Source organism: Equus asinus, unplaced genomic scaffold (assembly GCF_041296235.1).
Source record: "Equus asinus isolate D_3611 breed Donkey unplaced genomic scaffold, EquAss-T2T_v2 contig_803, whole genome shotgun sequence".
Taxonomy (NCBI): domain Eukaryota; kingdom Metazoa; phylum Chordata; class Mammalia; order Perissodactyla; family Equidae; genus Equus; species Equus asinus.
Window position 1 is genome coordinate 540,279 of NW_027225520.1, and position 23,334 is coordinate 563,612.

General features: G+C 45.7%; 1 long non-coding RNA gene across 2 annotated transcripts; it reads left to right on the forward strand.

The window, feature by feature from the left end:
- The first annotated feature begins 1,961 nt into the window (after positions 1-1,961).
- On the forward strand, positions 1,962-23,025 carry LOC139044345 (uncharacterized). Of its 2 annotated transcripts, none has more exons than XR_011501282.1 (3): positions 1,962-2,114; positions 3,362-3,487; positions 23,007-23,025. It is a non-coding gene; the product is annotated as an uncharacterized lncRNA (long non-coding RNA). The 2 variants fall into 2 exon arrangements; XR_011501281.1 differs by lacking the exon at positions 23,007-23,025 and adding an exon at positions 9,482-10,381.
- The last annotated feature ends 309 nt before the right edge of the window (positions 23,026-23,334 follow it).

Here is a 23,334-nt window from a genome sequence, read left to right on the forward strand (position 1 = left end):
TAGACTCTGAGGCCCACAGTCACATCTGTGCTTCCTCAGATAGGACCCTGTATCCTGGGACAGAGCTCACACTCCAGTGTCTGCTCAGAGGCTCAGCCCTGCTCTCCTGATCTGCCCAATACAAAGGACAGTTTGGTCAAATGACGCCCGACATGGGAACGTGACTCATGATCCAGTGTTGGGAACAGTGTTCCCCTACACAGATCCCAAACTCTCTAAATAACCTAATGCAGGGCCGTGAAATCAGTGATGGGATTTTATCCAGGAATCCTCCACCACACCCAGATGGTCTGTAGTTTTAAATGGGAAACAGTCCCAGCTGAACCCCTAGTCCTGCCTGGCCTATTCCCCTAGAAGGATGATGTTCTATCCTCTATTCAGACTTGCCATCTTAGGAGTCTCTCTGGACCAACTCATTTAAAAATGTGGGACTAGAAATGGAAACAACAATAAAAAATCCCTGTTGGTGGCTTGCCCAGGGATCCTTACCTTTTGGTAGATTTTGGTTTTCCAGAAGGTTGGTAAAGATGGAATCCCCACCAGGAAGCACAGGAACAGAAGAAGCAACCACAACCCACACACGATGGTGAGGTTGTGGTCACTATCTAAGAATGTTGAGCAGATGCTCAACAACAACTCAATATGGCTATTCAGAAATGAGAGAACATTCCATTGACTGAACTCCATTTTCTGAATCGCAAGACTGCCTGAGGCAACTGAGCTCTGAGAGTGTCCACACTTGCCTATAATCCCAGGCCTGCATCACAGAGCACTGAAGAGTCACAAAGGGTTTCAGAGGGTGGGGGAGGGGACATGAAGAGGGTGTGCCCATGGCCCCTTCCCCCCACCAGCCCAGCTGATCTCTCCATCCATCCTGGGCCCTCCAGGTCCCTCTGCCCTACCCTGCCATCCTATTTTCCAACTCTGTCCGTTCATCATATCATACAATTACATTAATGGAATTTTCTGCCTGTTCCACCTGTACTCCAGATATTACCTGGGCCCCCTTGACTGTTTGGAGAGCTTGACTTTGGTTTCACCAATTCCACTGCCTCGAAAGTCTGAAATGCTCCCTGGAATTTTTGCTAGTACCCAGACATTTACACTCAGAATCATATATGTCCTCAAATCGATCTTTCCTTTAGAATGTTTTTGCCTTACATGAACCCTGATATAGAACTTAAAGTTCTTTACTCATTTGGTTTTGTGAATGTTGAATAACAAATTTTAGTTTTTTGCTTCAGTCAGCCTTTACCGTCTTCAGCCAGTGGGGCTGGCTCAAATAATTGAAATGAATAATTCATTATTCAACATTCACAAGACTAAAATCAGTACGGGCATACCTCACTTAATGAAAGGGACATGTTTTGAGAAATGCATCATTAGGCACTTTCACTGTTGTGTGAACATCACACAGTGTACTTACACAAACCTAAGTGGTAGAGCCTACTACACACCCAGGCTATGTGGTGCTACCCGTATGGGACCACTCTCATGTATGTGGTCCATTAGTGACCGAAACATCGTTAATATTGTTACATGGTGCGTGACTGTGGTGGATGACAATGACAAAATGGAGTACCATTTTCAAGGCTTCTAAAATGGAGCTGGGAGGCCATTAAGGAAGTGGGGCTTATGCTTGTACACCACATCCACCACCAGACGTTAACTGAACTTTTGAGCTTTATCTGACAGCAGAGGTCACATCTTGAAGTATTTCCTCATTCCAAGAAGGGGCAGTCTGCCTAGGACCAACTATGTTCTGGCAAGTCAGCTCACCCCATGCCAGAACCAGTCATTAACTGTTCACTGTAGAGCTTTGTAAGCCTGTGTCCTTTCCTTTTATATACCCCTGCCTCCTTTGTCTTCCTAGGAGCACATTTGAGCTTCTACTCGAATCTACATCTCCTGAATTGCAATTCTTGAGACCCCAAATAAACTTTTTGGTTCTTTTGCAGTTTATGCCTCTTATTTGCTGACTTTACGTGGTGACAGAAGTGGGATCCCTAGCTACTGACCTTCAATTCTGGTGCCACTTCACAGACACAAGCAAGGTGCCTGCAAAGAATCTTTTGTGCTCTGTCGTCTCCTCCTGGTGGCTCTGGTTCCTGGTGGTAAGTCCTCCTGGGCCTGGACCACCCATTTTTGGTAGAGGTCCAGACTCTTTATGTAGGCGTCCTTTGATACTGGTTCTGGCCATCCTTCCATTGTCAGCTTTGTTAGAAACTTCTGTTTCTTTCACTCCTTTTCTGGGCCTTTGATCCTTTGGTAAGTTCATACAAATGAGAAGTCCATTTTCTAAGAGGACCACCGAAGAACAGCCCCACTCTGGGACTCCTGCTGGTTTTGTCTTTAAAGAATACAGACCTTCTACATGTAGATTTCTGTCCCACTGGGCTCAGATTACCCAGGGTGATTTAAAGCTTCGCTGGCCTAAATGGGGCTCCTTTGAAATACCTAAATTGGTTTATCTGTGCACTCAATTGGAAAAAGCCTATCAAACCAAACAAATAAAATGGGAAACTTTTTAAAATTGGTATCTTGAGGCCTCTAAATGAAACACTGAAAAGGACACTTCCTTGCAAGCCATAACAATGTCATAACTAAGAATTTCAAATGATTAAATGTAAATGCCATCGAGAAAAGAATATTAACTCCTCCTGTATTTGTCAGGGTTCTCTGGAGAACCAAGGAGATTATCTATATATATATAATATATATTAACATTGATATATAATAGAATATATAATCCATTGTATCTATATTTAAATTCATTTATTTAGTTCTATAAATTACATATATACACATAAAATTTATATATAAAAGAAACTTTGGCCTCGCCCCTAACTGCCTAAAAGAATTTAAGACAGAAGGCCTGTTCCAGGAAGGAGCTGTCAACGTAGGGAACTCTAGATGTGGTAGAGAAGAAGGTACCTAGCCGGGCCCATTTTACACAAGTTCTCTCTCATTTGTTTAGAGATGGCCCAGCAAACATTTGGTTTCCTGTCTCCTTGTGAATCGGCTTCCTCCTCTTTGAAGTCCCAAACCATGACCCCCAACCCCGCGACTTTGTAAAATATCTAAACCCTAACCATAGACCTGGCAGACACGCTGTAGACTGAGCAGCAGCATGAAGACCAGGGTCAACCTGATGACATTGTGGGTGGGACTACTGGCTGTTTGTCCACATCCTTGTCCTGGGTGCCCAGGAAGGCAGTCACCCAGCAACTTGCAGTGAGGTGTGGCGTGTGACTATGTTTCAGCCAATGCAATGGGAGTGGAAGTGGTGTGTGTCATTTCCAGGTTGGAACTTTTGAAAGCAGGTGTGTCTTCTCCGTGTTCCTTCTTTCTCCTTGTGCAGATTGGTTGCAGACAATGATACAGGCATCAGGAATGGCAGAGCCAAGAGACGGGAATTCATGGGTGACTGACACACCCTGTGGAAGAGAACCACCTGCCCAACACGAAACCCACCTTGGCCTGTAAGGTAATCACACATAAATTTCTACTCTCTGGTTATTCTTTTTCGGGATCTGCTTGTTATTTTCTTAACTATTATGGAAATATTTCAAATATGCAGAAGAGTACATAGTATGACCTCTATCTCCGGCCCCAATACCCAGAAAGAACAGACGTTAAATTCTGCCCTATTTGCTTCCGATGTTGCATTCATTTGCTGGGGCTGCCATGACAAAATACCACACGTAGGGTGGCTTAAACAATAGAAATTTATTTTCTCACGGTTCTGGAGGCTGAAGTTCAAGATCAAGGCGTTGGCCGGTATAGTCTCTTCTGAGGCCTCTCTCCCCGGCCGCTTCTCCCTGTGTCCTCAGACGGTCTTCCCTCTGTGTGTGTCTGAGTTCTAATCTTCTCTTCTTACGTGACTATCAGTCACATTGGATTGGAGCCTACCCATGTGACCTCACTTTACCTTAATTACCTCTTTAGAGGCCCTCTCTCCAAATACAGCCCTATTTTGAGGTCCTGGAGTTAGGACTTCAACATATGAATTTTCAGGGACATGATTCAGCCCACAACGATATCTCTGTTTTTAAGAAGCAAAATGTTGCCGTCACACCTAAAATTCACATTTCCATCCCGTTCTCCTCCCTCCCTCATCATAGGTATCAATATCCTAAAATTAATTACATTCTTTATGATTCCAAGAATATCCATGTGCATGGCTCCATTAACAAAAGATTACATTTTTATGCAGAGTCAAGACATACATGTGTATGTCTCCGTTAACAAATTCTTACATTGTTATGCACTTAAAAAATGTGCAGGAACAGCATCACACTGCACATGTCCTTCTTTGATTGGCTTTGGGCTATAAATGGGGAAGGAAAAACAGCAGCCGAGGGTAAGAGAATAAATAAACGGCTTATGCATAAAAATCCAAAAGGACAGATTTCCAAGAGCATCCAGGTTGGTGACCACGTGCAGGTTCTGGGAGAGTGGTTACCTGGAGAGGGCGTGGAAGCTCAGTGCCCTTTCCCCATGTCTTGCCCTATGCGTCTGTTCCATCGAGCTATTCCCGAGTCATATCCTTTTCTAATAAACAGGTAATCTAGTAAGTAAGAGGTTTCTTCTCTGAGTTCTGTGAGCCACCCTAGCAAATTCGTCGAACCGGAGTAGAGAGTCTTGGGAACCTCCTACTGACAGCCAGTTGCTCAGAAGCATAGGCGACAACCTAGACTTGCTGTTGGCACCTGCAGTGGGGGCAGTCTTGTGGGGCTGAACCCTTAACCTGTGGGGTGTGATGCTGTCTCTGGGTACATAGTGTCAGAATCGAGTTGAGTTGTAGGACACCCAGCTGGTGTCCCAAGAATTGCTTGTTGGTGGGGGGGACTCCCCCGACCCACAACCCCACACACATTGGAATTGGTACCAGAACCTAGGAACAAACTGTGAAAGATAAGCATCTTAGCTTGGGTTCCCATAACAAAATGCCATAGCGTGGGTGACTTAAACAACAGAAATTTATTTTCTCACCATTCTGGGGGCTGGAAGCCTGAGAGCAGGATGCCAGCATGGTCAGGTTCTGGCGAGGGCTCTCTCCTCAGCTTGCATAAGGTCCCCTTCTCACTGAGTCCTCAGATGGTGGGGTGTGTGTATGCGTGTGAAGAAACAGAAAGAGAGATCTCTTCCACTTCTGATGAGGCCGCAGTCCTATCTGATTTAGGTTCCACCATTATGACTTCATTTTCACCATAATTACTTCCTAAAGACCTTGTGTCTGGACATGGTCACAAGGGGGGGTCAGGGCTTCCATATATGAATGGTGGGGAGAGAGAATTCAGTCCATAGCAATAAATAAAGAGCAAATAAATAGAAACAAAGGTTTGGCATTTCTCTTTCTCATTTCCTTTCTTCCTGACTTTACTGTCTTGCTCTTTGTCTAGCTTCTTGAACAAGTAGCTCATTGGTTTCTAATTTTTCTTTTTAGATACATATGTTGAAGGTATCTTTCTTCTAAGTATTGTTTAATTCCATCCACCAGATTTTGTCATGTAGTGCTTTCAGCTATAAATATTTCCTGAGTTCCATATGAGATCCCTTTCAATGCAAGGTTCTATAAGTTCCCAGCCATTATTATTATTTTCTCATCTGTCGCTCCTTTTACAAGTATGAAATGTTCCTCCTTGTCACCATGTTGGTTTTGTCTGGAGCTTTACCTCCAGATTTCTATAGATATGCTTTTTTATTGACAGGTAAAGGACAAAATGAGGAAATATTTTTGCTATATATAAGCATGGTATCTGTCTACACTCCTGGGACAGTGTAGACTTCTAATCTGTCACTTATCCACCTTTGTGAAAAGGAATTCTAATATTGGCTCACTGAAGTCATTTTGGTCAACAGCACAGGAAATTGGTAATATGTATGTGTGGGGACCTGGAAATGGCCACCCCAAGATATGTCTCTTTGGCATCAGGATTATTTGAGGCTGATTGCTTTTGAGAAACTGGGACAGGGAAGGAGGAATGGAACTTGCCCTTTGTTAGGGCACATTTACATTTGTAAGGTAAATCTCTATCTGTAAAAGTTGCCTCCCTCTCTGTACCAGGAAGAAGAAAGGAGATGACCTTCTCTCTAAAAACTCTTAATCAATACCAAAGGCAAGGACTTAAATCTGCATTTTATTGTGCTAGTCTGGTAACCTCCTGTAACTGACTTTCCTCCCCCTCCCAACGTTGGCATTTCTTAAGGATTAAGCATCTTTCCTTAGGCTAGGAACTGATTGCTGAGCTCACCTGTGACCGCCCAGCTCCAGACAATCGACTTGAGTCCTGCTATGCCCACTGAGATAGCAGACCCACTACCTGCTGTGTCCATCAAGTGCCGACAGGGCAATCTTGTGACTATTGTGGGAGGGACATTTCAATCACATGTGAAACACCCCATTTGGCGGTATATAACCACTATGTGCACCCCACTTCTTTGGTGCCCTTTCTTCCTTCGGGAAGAAAGGCACCGGGCCACGGTTCCTCATAAAGCTTTGTCCAATTTTCTCTTGCTTTTCTGTCTCATGTGAATTTAATTCGTTCTCCAGCCAGACAAACCCACATTTGGGAAGAGGAAATGTCTTCCTCCCCTACATATGTTTTCATCAGTCAGATAGTCCATGTTGTGCTGTATTCACAACAAACTCCTAAGTCTCATCTAAAAATAACCAAGGTTTATTTCTCGAACATGCTCCATGTCATCAGGAGCTGGCTCTGTATTATCCTTGCTCAGTCTGGAGGATTGAGTAGATGGCAGCTAAAAGATGCTCGATCCAACTTCTTGCACAACTGCCAGGCAGGAAAAACACACTCCTACTGTTTGCCAAAGGTTTGTCTGGAAGAGACAGCCTCATTTTTGCTCAAGTTTCATTTGCCAAAGGCTCACAAAGTCACATTTGACTTTAAGGGGCCAAGAAGATACATCCCTTCTGTGTGCCAGAGAAGAGCCGACAATATTTGGTGAACGGCAGTAATAATAACTATACACTGTGCTCTATTGTGTCTTCCAAAGCTTATTTTTGCTTTTTGTTTGTTGATTTTTTCAAAAATTCCCTTCAGTTATGTGAGTTACCGTAAATCCTTCTAGTCAATTTCTTTAATAAGAAAACTGAAGTTAGCCAGAGTTAGCTTCTTTTGCTTAAAAAAAAAAACAACGGTCTAACGCATTAGACTTTGCGTTATAAATGTTACTGAGCAGCTTAGGAAAATGAACTTCAGTTTACACCTTGGGCTGGTCTTCAAGAAAGGGTACATACCGATTTTTGAAGGATAAGGTTTTAATAGGAAAAGAAGCAGGGCATGGCATGAGCCAATATTTAGATCCGAATAATTATTGGTGACTGCAGCATGTCAGGCAGGGAGCCAGCTGTTTTTGCATATGCTCTCTAAGTCAATTTTAATTCTTTATAAGAACAATATGAGGTGACTCTTACTATTCATCACTTATATATGCAGAAACTGAGGGTCAGGGAGGTGAAATGACCTGTGCAAAAGTCACTTAACTAGCAAATGATGGCTTTGTTTCAAGTCCATCATCTGATCAGGCAGAGGTGAAAGAGAAGAATGCAATGTGTGTTTTTGGGTAGTGGGTACTGTTCGGTTTGGCAGGACTGTGGGATACATGAAAGGCGGAGGGGCCCTTGAGTGCTAAGGCAGAGAGTTGGAGTCTATCAGGTAGGCAGTGAGAGGAAGGTTTCCGCATCAGAGAGGGCACTGGTGGAGCCATGCCTCAGAAACATTGATCTGCTATTGTCCTCTACGATGAAGAGAAATGAGGCACGCTGGAGGCCTGGAGACCAGTCGGAGGAGCATTGTAAAAACTCACATAGGCCTGAATGGGCATGGGTGTTGGCAATGGAAAAAGAAAAAAGTATTCTATCGAGTCTCCAGACGCCCAGGAAATTGCTGAACGAAGTCTGAGTTCTCCCTATGTAGATAGCTCATACTTTTCATTATCGATTTCTCAAGAACTTGCTCCCAGGAAAAACCCTGGATGGAGAACAAAACAGGTAAGTGCCCAAGTGAGAAATCTACAAAGCTCCTCTCCCCCAAAATCACCTCTTCCCCATCTGGCATGTCTGGTTCTGGCATGTCTTGCAGGTGGTCAGTCATGTCCATCACCTGGTTTCGGTGTGTGCGACACCTGTATCTGGTGTATCCGGCAGGTGTTTCTCACAAGACTTGTAGGTGGTTCAGACGTGTCCAGAAGGTGGTTCTCGCGTGTCGGGCACCTGGTTACAGTGTGCCTGGCATGTGGTTCAGGATTCTCCATCTAGTGGTTCAGGCTGGTCTAACAGGTGGTTCAGGTGTGTCCAGCCGCTGTTTCAGCTGTTTCTGGAACCTGGTTCTGGCCTGTGCTGGACCTGTTTCTGGTGTATCCATCATATGGATCTGGCATGTCCAGCACAGTGTTTGGGCGTGTTCAGCAGGTGGCTTCAGCGTACTGGGCGCCTGGTTCCATCGTATCTGACCGTTGGTTCCGTGGTGTCTGGCAGGTAGTTCCTGTGTGTCTGGCATATGGTTCCAGTATGTTCTGAAGGTGGTTCCGGCGTGTCCGACTGGTGGCTACCATGTGTCCGGAACCTGATTCCTTTGTGTGTGGTTGGTGCGTTCACTGTGTCCAGGTGTTGGTTCCGGCGTGTTTGACAGTTGGTTCCCGCATGCCTGGCGGGGGATTCCAGGCTGTCTGGCAGGTTGCTCTGGCCTTTTCTGGAAATTGGTTCTGGCGTATCCAGGACCTGGTTCCGGTTTATCCAGCAGGTGATTTTGGCATGTCCGGCAGGTTGTGCTGGCGTGTTAGGCTGGTGGTTCCGGCTTGTCTGGCAGGTGTTTGTGGCATGGCCAGCACCTGGTTCTGGCGTATTCGGGAGGTGGTTTCAGTGTATCTGGCACATGGTCTCGGCATATCCAACAGGTGGTTGCGAAGTGTGTGACAGGTGGTTCCTGTGTGTCTGGCATGTGGTTCTGGTACGTTCGGAAGATGGTTCCAGCATGTCCTTTGGGTGCTTCTGACATGTCTGCAAGGTGGTTCTGGCGTGTCAGTGTCATGGTTCCAGTGTGTCCGGTGGGTGGTTCCAGGTGGTTCTGGCGTGTCTGGTGGGTGCTTCTGGTGTGTATGGCGGGTCATTCAGGCATGTCTGTATGGTGGTTCCAGAGTGTGCGGCAGGTGCTTCTGGCATGTCTGTTGGCTTTTTCCGGCTTCTAAGGGGCCTGGTTCCAGTGTATCCGGCAGGTGATTTTGGCTTGTCCAGAAGGTGGTTCCAGCGAGTGAAGCAGGTGGTTCAGGCGTGTCCAGCAGGTGGTTCATGTCTGTCAGTGATGTGGTTCCGGCATTTCCAGCACATGGTTCTGGCACTCTGAGAGATGGTTCTTTCATGCCCGTCATGTGATTCTGGAGTGTCCATCAAGTGGTTCTTGTGTATCCGGCAGGTGATTTTGGCGTTTGAGTCAGATGGTTCTGGTGTGTCCTGCAGGTGCTTCTGGCACGTTTTGGACCTGATTCTCACATCTGCGATGGGTGGTTCCACCGTTTCCAGATGATGCTTCTGAAGTGTCCAACAGTTGGTTCCAGCATTTAAGGCAGGTGGGTCACACAAGTCCCGCCCGAATCATTCGGCTGAGGCACGAATGATTGTCCTTCCACATGCTTAGGAGGAGAGAGACAATAGGATTTTAACCAACCACTCTTTGGAAGTTAAGAAAAACTCGCTTTCCACAGTGCTCTTACAGCATACTGGCAACCTCTCATGCCGCCCTTGTGCATGGGTGGAGAGAGTGTTCACAAAGCAGCTATGGAAGAAAGGCCAAGTTTGCTCAGCAGAGTCCTACATTGCCCTAAAATTGCAAGGCACAAAACACTGCCTCCAACCCTCAAGGGGAGATGAGCAATAATCCATCTTGCTTCCAGCTCTTTAGGAAGCTGAGAAAGAACTCACTTGCCACACTGTTCTTATAGTGTACCTTGAACATCTCATACAAAGGCACCTGAAATGCTGTTTATTTGGAGCCCTTAACTCATTGCTTTAGAACTTCTGCTTTTGGGGCATTTCCATCTTGCCAACCCGGCTCAGACAAAATGCCTACATCTTCTCCTTAAGCAAGGAGGCTGAGGCCCGAATGATTGTGCATCCACATGCTTAGGAGGAGAGAGACAATAGGCTTTTAACCAACCGCTTTTGTGCACTGGAGGAGAGAGTGTCAGAAAGCACCTATGGAAGAAAGGCCCCTTTGCTCTCAGCCGTGCCCTACATTGCTCTAGAGGTGGAAGGCACAAAGCACTGCCTCCATCCCTCAAGGGGAGACAAGACACAAACCATCTTGCTTCCAGCTCTTTAGGAAGCTGAGAAAGAAGTCGCTTTCCACAGTGCTCTTATAGCACATTGGGAACCTCTCATACACAGGCAGCTGAACGCCATTTCCTCCCAGCCCTTAACTCGCTGCTTTAGAACTTCTGCTTCTGCCACATTTCCCTCTTGCCAACCCGGCTCAGGGGTAATGGCTACATCTTCCCCTTAAGCAAGGGGGCCAAGGCCCGAATGATTGTGATTCCACAAGCTTAGGAGGATAGAGACAAGAGGCTTTTAACCAACTGTCCTTGTGCATTCATGGAGAGAGTGTCAGAAAGCCCCTATGTCAGAAAGGCCCATTTGCTCTCAACCATGCCCTATATTGCTCGAGAGGTGGATGGCACAAAGCACTGCCTCCATCCCTCAAGCGGAGACAAGCCACAAACTGTCTTGCTTCCAGCTCTTTAGGAAGCTGAGAAAGAACTCACCTGCTGGATATGCTTGAACCAGGCACCTTAGAGGCTGGAAAAACCCGACAGGCATGCCGAAAGCACCCGCCGAACACTCTGGAACCACCACACAGACATCCCATAATGACCCAGCAGACTCACCGGAAGCACCCACCGGACACACCAGATCCACCTGGAACCACCCACTGGACACACTGGAAACATGAGTCTGACACACCAGAACCAACTTCCAGACATGCTGGAAGCACCTAACGGACAGGCCGGAACCATCTTCTGAACCTACCAGAACCACATGCCACACACTTCGGAACCACCTGTTGGATATCCCAGAACCAAGTACCAGATACACTGAAACCACCTCCCAAATATGCCAGAACCAGGTGCCAGACACGCCACAAACACCTGCCACACAAGCTGGAACCACCATCCTAACACGCCAGAACAACCGGCTGGATACGCCAAAATCACCTGCCAGATACACCGGAACCAGGTCCTGGATACGCCAGTACCAATTTCTGGAAAAGGCTGGAAAATCTGCCAGACACGCCAGAATCACCCACCGGACATGTGGGAACTAATTGCAAGACAGGCCGGAACCAAAGCCAGGACACTCTGAAAGCATCAACCGGACAGGATGGAATCAGGTCCCAGACACACTGTTGCAACCTGCTGAACATGCCGGAACCACCTTTCGAATGTACCAGAACCATATGCCAGACACACAGGAACCACCTGCCAGACACCATGGAACCAACTGTGAGATACACCGGAACCAGGCTCCCAGTATGCTGAAGCCACCTACCGAATATGCCAGAACCATGTGCCAGACACGCTGGAACCATGTGACGGATACACCAGAAACAGGTCCAGCACAGGCCAGAACCAGGTGCCGGACACGCCTGAAACAGCTGCTGGACACACCTGAAACACCTGCTAGACCAGCTTGAAACACTTGACAGACAGTCTGGAACCACATGCTGGGCACACCAGAATCAGGTGCCCGACATGCCAGAACCACCTGCTGGACACGCCTGAAGCACCTGCCAGTCTTGTGAGAACCACCTGCCAAGAACTCCAGAAACAGGTGTTGTACACGCCAAAACCAGGTGCTGGACATGAATGAACCACCTTAAAGAAATGCCAGAACCAAGTCCCAGACACGAGTGAGTCACCTGCAAAACATGCCAGAACCAGGTGCCTGACATGCTGGAACCACCTGCCGCTCACGTCGAAATCACCTGCCAGATACGCCGGAACCATGTGCTGCACAGGCGGGAATCACGTACCAGACATGCCGGGACCACCTGTTGGATATGCCAGAACCAGGTGCCTGATTCACTGAAACTACCTGCCGGGCACACAAGAACCAGGTGTCAGACAGGCCTCGACAACCGACAGGGCACGTTGAAATCACCTGCATGATACCCCGTAACCATGTGCCAGAGAGAATGGGACCACCTGCCGGACACACCGGAGCCACCTTTCAGATATGCCAGAACCACATGTTGGACACGCCGGAACCATCTCCCGGACAGACCTGAACCACCTGCTGGACACGCCAAAATCACCTGCCTGATACGCTGGAACCAGGCACCTTGGATGCTGGAAAAACCTGGTAGACATGCCGTAACCACCCGCCACACACTCTGGAACCACCACACAGACATGCCAGAACGACCCGCCAGACACACTGGAAGCACCCACCAGACAAGCCAGAACCACCTGGAACCAAATGACGGACATGCTGGGACCATGACTCTGACACGCCAGAACCAACTCCCGCACATGCCTGAAGCACCCAACGGTCACGCCTGAGCCATCTTCCGAACGTACTAGAACCACATGCTAGACACTTCGGAACCACCTGCCAGACACTTCGGAACCACCTGTTGGATGTGCCGCACCCAGGTACCAGGTACTCTGAAACCACCTGCCATATACGCCAGAATCAGGTGCCAGACATGCCACAAACACCTGCCACGGAGGCCGGAACCATCAGCGTAACACATTGGAACAACCTGCTGGACACGCCAAAATCTCCTGCCGGATACACCAGAACCAGGTCCTGGGTACACCAGAAGCAATTTCTGGAAAAGGCGGGAACAACCTGCCGGACACACCGGAATCACCCCTGGACATGCGGGAACCAACGGCCAGACATGCTGGAACCAACACCTGGACACTCTGAAAGTACCAACCGCACACGATGGAATCAGGTCCTGGACACATGGTAGCCGCCAGACGGACATGCTGGAACCACATTCAGAGCGTACCGGAACCACATGCCAGACACGCAGGAACCACCTGCCAGAAACCATGGAACCCACTGTCAGATACGCCGGAACCAGGCACCCAGTACGCTGAAGCCACCTGCCGAATATGCCAGAACCATGTGCCAGCCACGCTGGAACCATGTGATGGATACACCAGAAACAGGTACAGCAGAGGCCAGAACCAGGTGCCTGAAATGCCAGAACCACCTGCTTGACACAGCTGAACCACCTGTCAGTCTTGTGAGAACCACTTGCCGGATACACCAGACGCAGGTGTCGCACATGCCAAAACCAGGTGCCAGACACATCTGAACCACCTGCCAGTCTTGTGAGTACCACCTGCCAGATACACCAGACACAGGTGTCGCACATGCCAAAACCAGGTGCCGACATGACGGAACCACCTGCAAAACATGCCAGAACCAGGTGCTGGACATGCTGGAACCACCTGCCGGACACGTCGAAATCCCCTGCCGGATACGCCGGAACCACATGTCACATGTGCTGGAATCGCCTACCAGACATGCCGGGACCACCTGTTGGATACGCCGGAACCAGGTGCCTGATTCACTGAAACTACCTGCCGGACACGCCAGAATCAGGTGTCGGACACGCATGGAAAACACACAGGATATGTCGAAATCACCTGCATGATATCCCATAACAATGTGCCAGAAAATAAAGTACCTAGGATGTGTGAAATCCTATTGAGGCATATTCATATAATGCATTTATTATCATCTTTCTCACTTTTTCTGTTTTATTGTTATAATTTTTTTTTTTGAGGAAGATTAGCCCTGACTAACATCTACCACCAATCCTCCTCTTTTTGCTGAGGAAGACTGGCCCTGTGCTAACATCCATGCCCACCTTCCTCTACATTATATGTGGGACTCCTGCCACAAAATGGCTTGATGAATGGTGCATAGGTCTGCACCCAGGATCTGAACCGGCAAACTCCAGGCCACTGAAGGAGAACACGCAAACCTAACCACTGTGCAACCAGGCCGGCCCCAAGTTTTCTGTTTTTTTAAAGCAATTTCAATTCTTGCATTTGTTTCACCAGCAGTGGTATCATCATCTTGGACAGTTTCCTCCAGAGTCACAGTATCTAAAATTTGGAGCATTTCTGTTGCTTGTTTGGATAAGTGATGTCAGAATGTCTAGTAAATCTTCCCTAGGAGAACTGTCTAAAAGACGTCTCAATTTAGCAACTGCAGGGACATGTATATTCAACATTTCAATCGATAGTAGTTCATTTTTGTAGAACTCTTCTGATAATTCTCCCAGCTTCTCTTTAGTTTTACAGGTGTTGAAAAATCCCTCAAGTCAGTCCAACAGTTCCACTTTAACAGCAGGATATGACTTCTCTTTTAAATCTGTACCATCTGCAAACAGCACAGGCGTGTGGTCAACAAAAGTGAGTGGGAATTGGGCTGGGTACTGCCCACAATCTGAACCATCAGTGCCGCGGCCCCAATCCTGTGCAGTGGTGGCAGATCCTGAGTATTGCTGGCCAGGTAGGTCATGCTGGGGATGAGACTTAGGATGGTGCTCTGCAGCCCTCGAGCAGGCAGCTCCACACCAGCTGCCAGTTGCAAGTCCAGTCCACACTGGGTGCACATGGGGGAGCTTGGAAGCAGGCAGCCATCTGGGTGAGCAGCAGCAGGAAGTGGCTGAAGGAAAATTATGGGAAGATGAAGGGAGAAAATGTATAATAAATAAAGCTTGCCTTGTTATGCAGATAAATCTCTCAGTTAAAAAAATTCTCTAGGGGTTGGCCTGATGGTTCACTGGTTAAGTGCGCACGTTCCGCTTCGGTGGCCTGGGGTTTGCCGGTTCTGATCCCGGGTGCAGACATGGCACTACTTGGCACGCCAGGCTGTGGCAGGTGTCCCACACATAAAGCAGAGGAAGATGGGCGTGGATGCTAGCTCAGGGCCAGTCTTCCTCAGCAAAAAGAGGAGGATTGGCAGCAGTTAGCTCAGGGCTAATCTTCCTAAAAAAAAAAAAAAATTCTGTAGGGGCTGGCCTGGTGGCACACGGGTTAAATTCACACATTCTGCTTTGATGGCCTGGGGTTCACCAGTTCAGATCCCAGGTGCGGACCTACACAACACTTATTGAGCCATGCTGTGGCAGGCATCCCACGTATAAAGTAGAGGAGGATGAGCATGGATGTTAGCTCAGGGCCTATCTTTTTAAGCAAAAAGAGGAGGGTTGGTGGGGAATGTTAGCTCAGGGCTAATCTTCCTCAAAAAAAAAATTCTCTAAGAGTCATTCTCTTTCTGGTGCAGATGCTTTTACTAATGGAAATTTCCTTTAGAAACATAAATTTCCTTTCCAAAGAGGAAGTCTATCCTTCATTTAAAGCAGTCAAGGTGGAGATCAAGAGTTTTTCTTGCATCTGCTGGCTCTCGATTGCTTTTGGCTCCAAATAATTTGTATGTCAAAGTACCATACTTTGGGCATCTTCAGCATTCCTTCAAGAAGAAACAACTTGTTCTTGGAAGTCTCTGTCTCCTCCCCAACCCAGATGCACTCAAGCTGTTAGGGGCCAACAGCAAACAGGGTTCTGCCTCAAGAAGCTTTGGGGAAGCCTCTTCACCCTCAAAGGCCTGAGACACACGAGAGGGATAGATCACTGCAGGTTCTTCAGCCATTGAAAATAATATAAACAGTTCCATTCTCATAAATTTAACAACTTGAAAACAAGGAACAACTTACCAAAAATTTCAAACTAACAAAACTCAACCAAGATGATAGTATTTTCCTCAATCGGGCGCTGCTAGCCAAGCTTTTTGCCACAAAACTCAAGACTTGGATTCATGCGACACACCTGAAGAAAGCACAAACTCTGGGGGGAACTGCACATCATTTGGTGACTTAAAAATAAAGATTTCTCCAAATGGAAGCAGACAGTATCTGATGCGAAGGTTTCCAAGGTGTCTGGACCAGGTCTGTTGGAAGTTTGTCTGCCAAACCTTTGAGGATGACATGACACTTCAGATCATCTCCAATGCCTATGATCTTGATAACATGCAAACTTCAGGTAAAAAGTGCCAGAGAGTTCTCCCTCCTCTCCCTCCGTGTTCCTCAAATGTGGCCACAATAGGTTTCCAATCTGTGTGTTTTTCCTCCAACCTGGGACATGACTCCCAGAGAAGCTCCTTCCTGGCCTCGAGGGACGAGAGGCTACTGAAAGTGGAAAAATCTGACTGCAGATCAACAGTGCTTTCAGAGAAAGATGGCAATCAAAATGGGGACATGTGAAAGTTAATAAACGGAAACGTAGTTGAAATAGTGTTGGAAGGCTAATAGAGGGAGTTCTCATGCCCTATGTCAAAGGCGCAGTGCAACAGGAAGAATAAAGACTTTCTCTTCCTGACCAGTCAGAAACTAACCCAAGGAGAGACTGTCACAACTCTGCCGATGAAAAGCCACTGCCCTCAAGACTGTGTCCAATAGCCCCCACAGTTTTCCCCACTCTGAGATAAAAGAGCTTCTCCTCTCTTCCTTGCTGGGTGCTCCTGCATGGCTTGCCATGGTTGCACACTCCAAATGGCTATTCTTTGCTAATCCCAGATAAACCAATTTTTGCCAGAGAAATAACTGGCTGTCTATTTGTTTAAGGGCAAGACTTGTTAATAGGCAAGAGATGTAGAGAAAACATTTGATACAATCCAACTCCTGTTTGTCATAAAATTTTCTAGCAAGTTTGAAATAGATGGAAACTACTTTCACTTGTTGAAGGTCGTCTACAGAAAATGCACAGTTGACTTCATGCTTAACAGGGAAAGACTAAATGATTCTCCCCACAATAAGGAACACGGAAAGGAATACCACTTTCACTACTCTTATTCAACAAAATACTGAAGCTTCTGGCAATAACAGAAGTAAAGGAAATAAAAGCCATAGAGTTTAGAAAGGAAAAAATGTAACCATTCCTAGTTTCATTGTTGTCTGTGTAAAAAAACTCTGGGAATCTACAAAAAAAAAAAAATCAGAACTAATACATGAGTACAAAAAGTTCACCAAGTACAAAGTACAAGATCAACACACAAAAGACCATTTTATTTCTACAACTAATGATGAACCTGCAGATGATAAACTTGAAAATGCTGTATTATTTAGAACCACTCCGAAGAACATGAAATATTCAGGCATATATTCAGGAACATGTGTACAGGATCTGATGCTGAAAATTATAAAATACCGATTACAGTGATTAAAGAAGATGCAAATAAATTGAGAGCCTTACTATTGTCAAAGACAAATGCAGCAGAAATTAGTTAAAGTGGTGAAAGCAGATTTTATTCAGTAACAGCTGACAGAAGCTGAGCTGCGCTCAGATTTGTACGGAGGTGAATCTAGAATTTTAAAGACGGAATGAAGGAGCAGTGTTCAGGGGCTCAGTAGAGTCAAAGAAGTAAAAAAGTACAAAGGTTGGTCAGTGTAACTGTGATTAGACCCACTGTGTTCGTTACTTTGCAGTTATCAAAGTTAGGATTCTATCCTCACTCAGAAGTTGAGAGAAAGAGGCTCTATCTGTCTTAATGATTGTATTTCAAAGGAGTGGCTCTTAGGTCCTTTAGAGAATTGTGAGAGATACATATCTACAGTTGTAAGCCCTCTTTAGTAAATACTCTAAGAAGGGGGATCAGAGGCCTATAATTGGGTGTTGACTAAAATAAATAGCAAATTTTTCTGTCAGCTTTGAGCTCTCAGGAAGGCATTTTAATGGTGGGCTGGAGTCATTCCGGTTACACAGACTTATGCAGCTAGAAGCCACGCCAGAGTTTGGTTGAGTCTCCTCCTGGTGTGGGGGTTTGGAAGGAGTTGTTATGTGCTGAGAATTCTGCAGTCCTCACCATGTTACTGGATAGAATAATGAGGACAGGTCTCAATTATCCCCAAATTGATCTATAGGTCTAATATTATTCTAATAAAAATTCCACCACAGTTTGTAGACAGAGACACCTTTTTCTAAAATTTATATAGAAAGGCACATAGCTGAGAGTAGCTAAAACAATCATGACAGGAAGAATAATGCGGCAGTAAACACTTTAACAATATTTAGTATTGCCTTGTACATACTGTAATCACAGCATCATCATTTTCATTGTAGGACAGCTACATAAATCAATGGAACAGAGTAGAGAATCCAGAAATGGACCACAGAGTTATACCCTAGTGATCTCTGACACCAAGAGTGAACCTTAATGTAAATTATGGACTTTGAGTGATAATGATGTGCCTATGTATGTTCATCAATTGTGAAAAGTATACTACTCTGATGAGGGGTATTGACAACAGAAAGGTTATGCATATGTGGGGGCAGGGACTATATGAGAACACTGTGTATTTCATTAAATTTTGCTGTAAACGTAAAACTGCTCTAAAAAATAACATCCATTGATTTTTTAATAGGCAATGCAAGAATACCTTGTAGTGATTAAACTGGTCATTATTTTAGCTGTGATGGATACAGAAACTTGCACATCTGATAAAATTGTACAGAACTAAATACACAGGAACAAATTAGTACAAGTGAAACTGGAGAAATCTGAATAAGATAGTGGATTGCATCAATGCCAACAAGCTGGCTGTGGTATCGTCCTATAGTTTTGCAGAATGTTATCATTGTAAGGAACTCGGTAAAGTGTACACTGGAACTTTTGGAGTTATTCCTTACAGCAGTGTAGAATCTACAATGATCACACTATAAATTTCAATTAAAAATAGTTGGCAAATGGAAAGTCAGTCTATGTTTTAAGTTAGGAAGTTTCATTAAATGGTCAGTCCCATTACTTTATAAATTGAATACAATGCCAATAAAAATTTTAACGAGCTTTTCTGTTGAGTTAGATAAATGATCCTACATGGAAAAAATAAACGCATAAGCTAAGCTAGGAAAATATGGACCAGGAAGAACTCTGAGGGAGGAGCTGCTCTATCACACGTTAAAAATATTGCAGAGACTGTAATGCGACAGGAGAGGATTGTCGCATGCACAAGAAGAGGAGAGAAGGGAAAGGGAGGGGAGAGGGTGGCAGAGGTCAGGGGAGTGGGGGAGGGGTGGCCTGATTGGAATTTGTTGACACGGGGAAGCTGGAGCTCACTAAGTAGAAGGCAGGCATCCTATGTGATGGTTTAGGGAGCACATGTGGCTTTCTCTGGCGGTCCTGTGTTGAAAGCAGAACGAGAGTTTTGGAAACTGGCAGTTACTGACCAAGTGCTGACTGTTCTGTGCTGAATGCTGCAGGGGCTGTGATTTGGCTTCTTGGGATGTTTGCTTCCCACGTTGGGGGGTCAGAGTTATACTGTCATATATGATCTGTCCTTTGTCCATTTGTATATTCAGTCTCAAAAAAACAGTTGGTGCACAAATTCATCAGTTAGCTCGTCATTAAAAAATAGTCTCTTGGAAAGTTAAACCTTCGAAAGTTAAAAAGATGAAAATGGTAAAAAGATGAAAGATGCCAAATAAGTTTTATAGATAAATATGAAGAAATTGAATAAGAATCTCAAAATAAAATGTCCAGCAGTTAAGTATATTTACTTGAGAATATATCATGCAAACTATGTTTCAGTAGAGTGTCATTTTTATTATCAGCATAGGAGAAAAGATGAGTTATGGAAGGGATTCTGCTCATGCTCAGTTATTTCCTTTACTTAACATTAAATCTTGAATAAAGTATAATGTCAAGCTGACTCATTTACTCCTTCATTTTAAAAGCTGAAGACTATTTCCTTGGTTTTTAAATAATGAGGTGTAAAGGAGGGGGTGAGGTGTTGAAAATAACTTCCACTGAGATTGACAGTAGCAATTGCTCTTGATTTTTTTGAGAGTCGTGGGGTCACCCATCAAAGCAGGAATGCTATTTATGTTCAGAAATTAAGAATCTGAATTTTATTAGAAATTTTGACTTTTATGCACCCTCAAAAAGTAAACTTAGGAATTTATTTGAATTTTTAGCTCTGTTGAGGTATGAGTAATAGACAAAAAATGCACACGTTTTCTATATGTGTATTGATTAGTTTGGACATATGCATACACCCATCATATCATCCCCACAACCAAGTGCTGAACACATCCATGACCTCCAAAACTTTCCTTGTGATTTTTGTGTGTTTTTTTAAGCTTAGGAATTTCATGGATTTTAACCTAATGCTCAGATAAAAGAGGGAGAAGATGAGGTGTACGTTGTTTCATTGTGGTACCTTAAGACATAGACTTTCAACATACACATGACTTCTGAAAAGCAACATTTATTACTCTCACAATGAAATATTTTCTCCTATTTCCTTCAAATATATGGCCTTCTTATTCTACCCCCCACCCACTTCCTTTTTGAGTAGGGACTCAGGAGAAATTTCCAATGGTACTAACAAACAGGGTCCAAGGGGTGGCTGCCCCTCAGCCCTGCAGGCTTTTCCCTTGTGAGAAGCGACCACTTTGCACATGTGTGAGCCAGTGTGGAACAGGACAGAGTATGTCTGCAGACTGGTTCAGCCTGCTGAGCCCCTTTGCTGCTTCTAACCTATGGCCACGAAAAAGGCTAAATGGAGGGAAATTAAACTTTGATGTGTTGATGATTGAAAAGGAAAGTGCCTTGCTCTCTAAGGGATAAAGTCATTTGGAGGAAAATCAAATAACTATCATAGTTATTTTTTCCTATCTTATTTTTCCGCTGAAGCCACTAGATATTTCAATCTTTCTGACTTCCTAACAGAATCCAGTAGTACTTTCCTTTTCTAAGGCCAATGAACTGTTATGTAAGGGGCTTCTCTTGCTTTTTCCAAACCCTCCTGGGATTCTGTTTATCTACTGTTCGTTTTTCACCCCCTGCTTTTCAGATTGCTTTGTTCACTGTCCTTGTCAAATAAATGTGGCTCATTGAAATAAGCAGCATTAATATGTATCTCTTTCACTGCAATTTATCTAATAAATATGCTGAAGATTTTCTGTATTCTGCATGTGAATCCTTTGTTGAATATTGGAACTGGGACAATCTCTTCGCATCCTGTGACTTGCAAATTCCCTCTTGTAATGTGTCTTATGATGAACCGAAAGCCTAAATTTTAGTGAATCCCAGTTTACCGATATTTCTTGTATGGAGAGTGTGTGTGTGTCTTCTTTGAGAAGTTTTTTCTACCCTGTGGTCCCGAGGATGTTTTCTTATGTTGTCTTCTAGAAGTTTCATTATTTTACCTTTCCCCTTTAGGTCAAAGTGTCCAGGAATTGAGTTTTGTGTGTTGTGAGGGTAGGGCTCAAGGTTTCCTTTACATCCATATGCCCGTCTCTACGAGTAATAACAGGCAGCATTGGGACAGGTGGACACAAGCCTGGGAGTTAGGGGTCCTGTATTCTCAGCCTTACCCTCCCTTTAAAGCACCCTCTGAACGTGGGCAGGTGACTTTCCCAGTTCTCCCTCCTCTCAGAATCCTTCCTTCCTCTCTTCCTCCTATCCTTCATTCCTCCCTCCCTCACTCCCTCCATTCTTTCCTTCCTTCCTTCCATCTATCCACCCGAGCATCTGTCCAGGTATCAATCTGTCCAACTGTCCTCCTGCCTGTTCGCCGGTTTGTCCTTCTTCTCTCCTTCCATCCTCTTTCCTCCCATGTCTCAACTTCTCTTCCTTGTCTTTGTTCTTCCTGCTTTCCCTGTGACCCTCCATTTGTCCGCTCTTCCTCTGTCCATCCAGGTATCCCCTCTATCTGTGCCTCTACCTGTCTCTTTGTTGCGTCTCTCTCTTCTTCAAGCACACTGTCTCTCTTGGGTTCATCTCACTCACAGGCTCGAACATCCCGCTACTCACACAATCCCTCCTTCTGTCACTCACATTTATGGCTCACCTGTGAATGGTTGTCCTGGGACAGCCACTGTTGGAGTGCAGATGAGCCTGTGGGGCTTCACCCACTGTGTGGGGTCTCTGTGTCTCCCAGACGACAGCCCTTTCCACAGCTCCTGAGCCGGGCAGCACGTTCCTGCCTACTTCCTCATTGCTTGAGCAACCAGAAGCCACCACAGGCCTAGGGGGCCCCTCTTCCTTCCCCAGAGGAGCTCTCCAGCCCCACACCTCAACTGACCAATTCTTACTGGGCAGCTGGGAAGCCGAGGTGTGCAATTCTGCTTTGAGGGCAAGCATGCTGATCACAAGGATTATAGCAATATTTCAATCTGATGCAGCCCTCAGAGAGCCCCTGGTCTTGTGAAAGTCACAGAAAATTCTAATACAAGGTGGGATGTTTTGAGGAGAAGCACCTGGCATCCTTTGGGTTGGAAGAGCTCTCTGGAGGGAGTTTTGCCCAATTGGGGTCTTTAAGAAGGAGTAGGAGTTATATAGGGAAATAAGGTGTGGAGCGTGTTCCTGGCAGAGGAAATTGCATGAGCAATGGCCCTGTAGGCAAAAACAGCATAGTGTATGGGAGAAGTGACAGGAATTTTGTTTGCCTGAAGCACAAAGCCTAACTCAGAGTGAATGCATCAATGAGGCTGAAGAGTCAGCAGGAGCCAGATGTGCAAGGGCTTTGAGTGCCAGGTCAAGAAGTTTGAACTTAACCCTGAAGGCCTTAGGGAGCCACGGGTGATGCTAGAGCAGGAGTGTTCTAGTGAGATCTTCATTTCAGAAAAATGCTTCTAATGTTCAAGGCAGAGAACATCCTTTAGACAATGCATCCAGTGAGCATGTTAGGGTGTTGGTTCCGGTGAGAAAAGATAAGACCTACCTGGGACGTGAATGAACAGAAGGAATGCATTGAGGAGCAATCTGTAGGTGCAGTTGGTGTTACCGGCAGGGGAGGGAGGAGGAGCTGAGAGATATGCTGGCTTCAACTTGGATGAGCGCAGCATTGGGTGGTGGTTCCACTGGGAGCAAAGGCAACAGATGATACTGAGTTCAGGCTTCTGATCTGGTCTCAGCCCAGCTCTCAGTGATGGCCATCTCTCTCCCTCTCTTCTTGCAGCCAAGGGGCACGACCTGAACGCCCTCACACTCAACTCCACCATCTCCAACATCCAGTATTTGACAGACATGAGCAAGAGCTCAGCCACATTGAACTCCACTGAGAGAGTCCTGCAGCACCTGATGAGACCCTGGTGCCAGCAGCTCCCGGCAGGATGAGTCCCAGCCAGCCACACCCCACCTGCTGTCTCTCCTGCTCGTCCTTCTCCTGCCTCCTCCCCTGCTTGGATCCTTGTTCAAGAAGAGCAGCCTGGGCCCCTTGTCTTGGGCTGTAGACTGATCTCCCTCAGGGAAGTCCCTTTTCTGAGCATTTGAGAGTCATGAACACT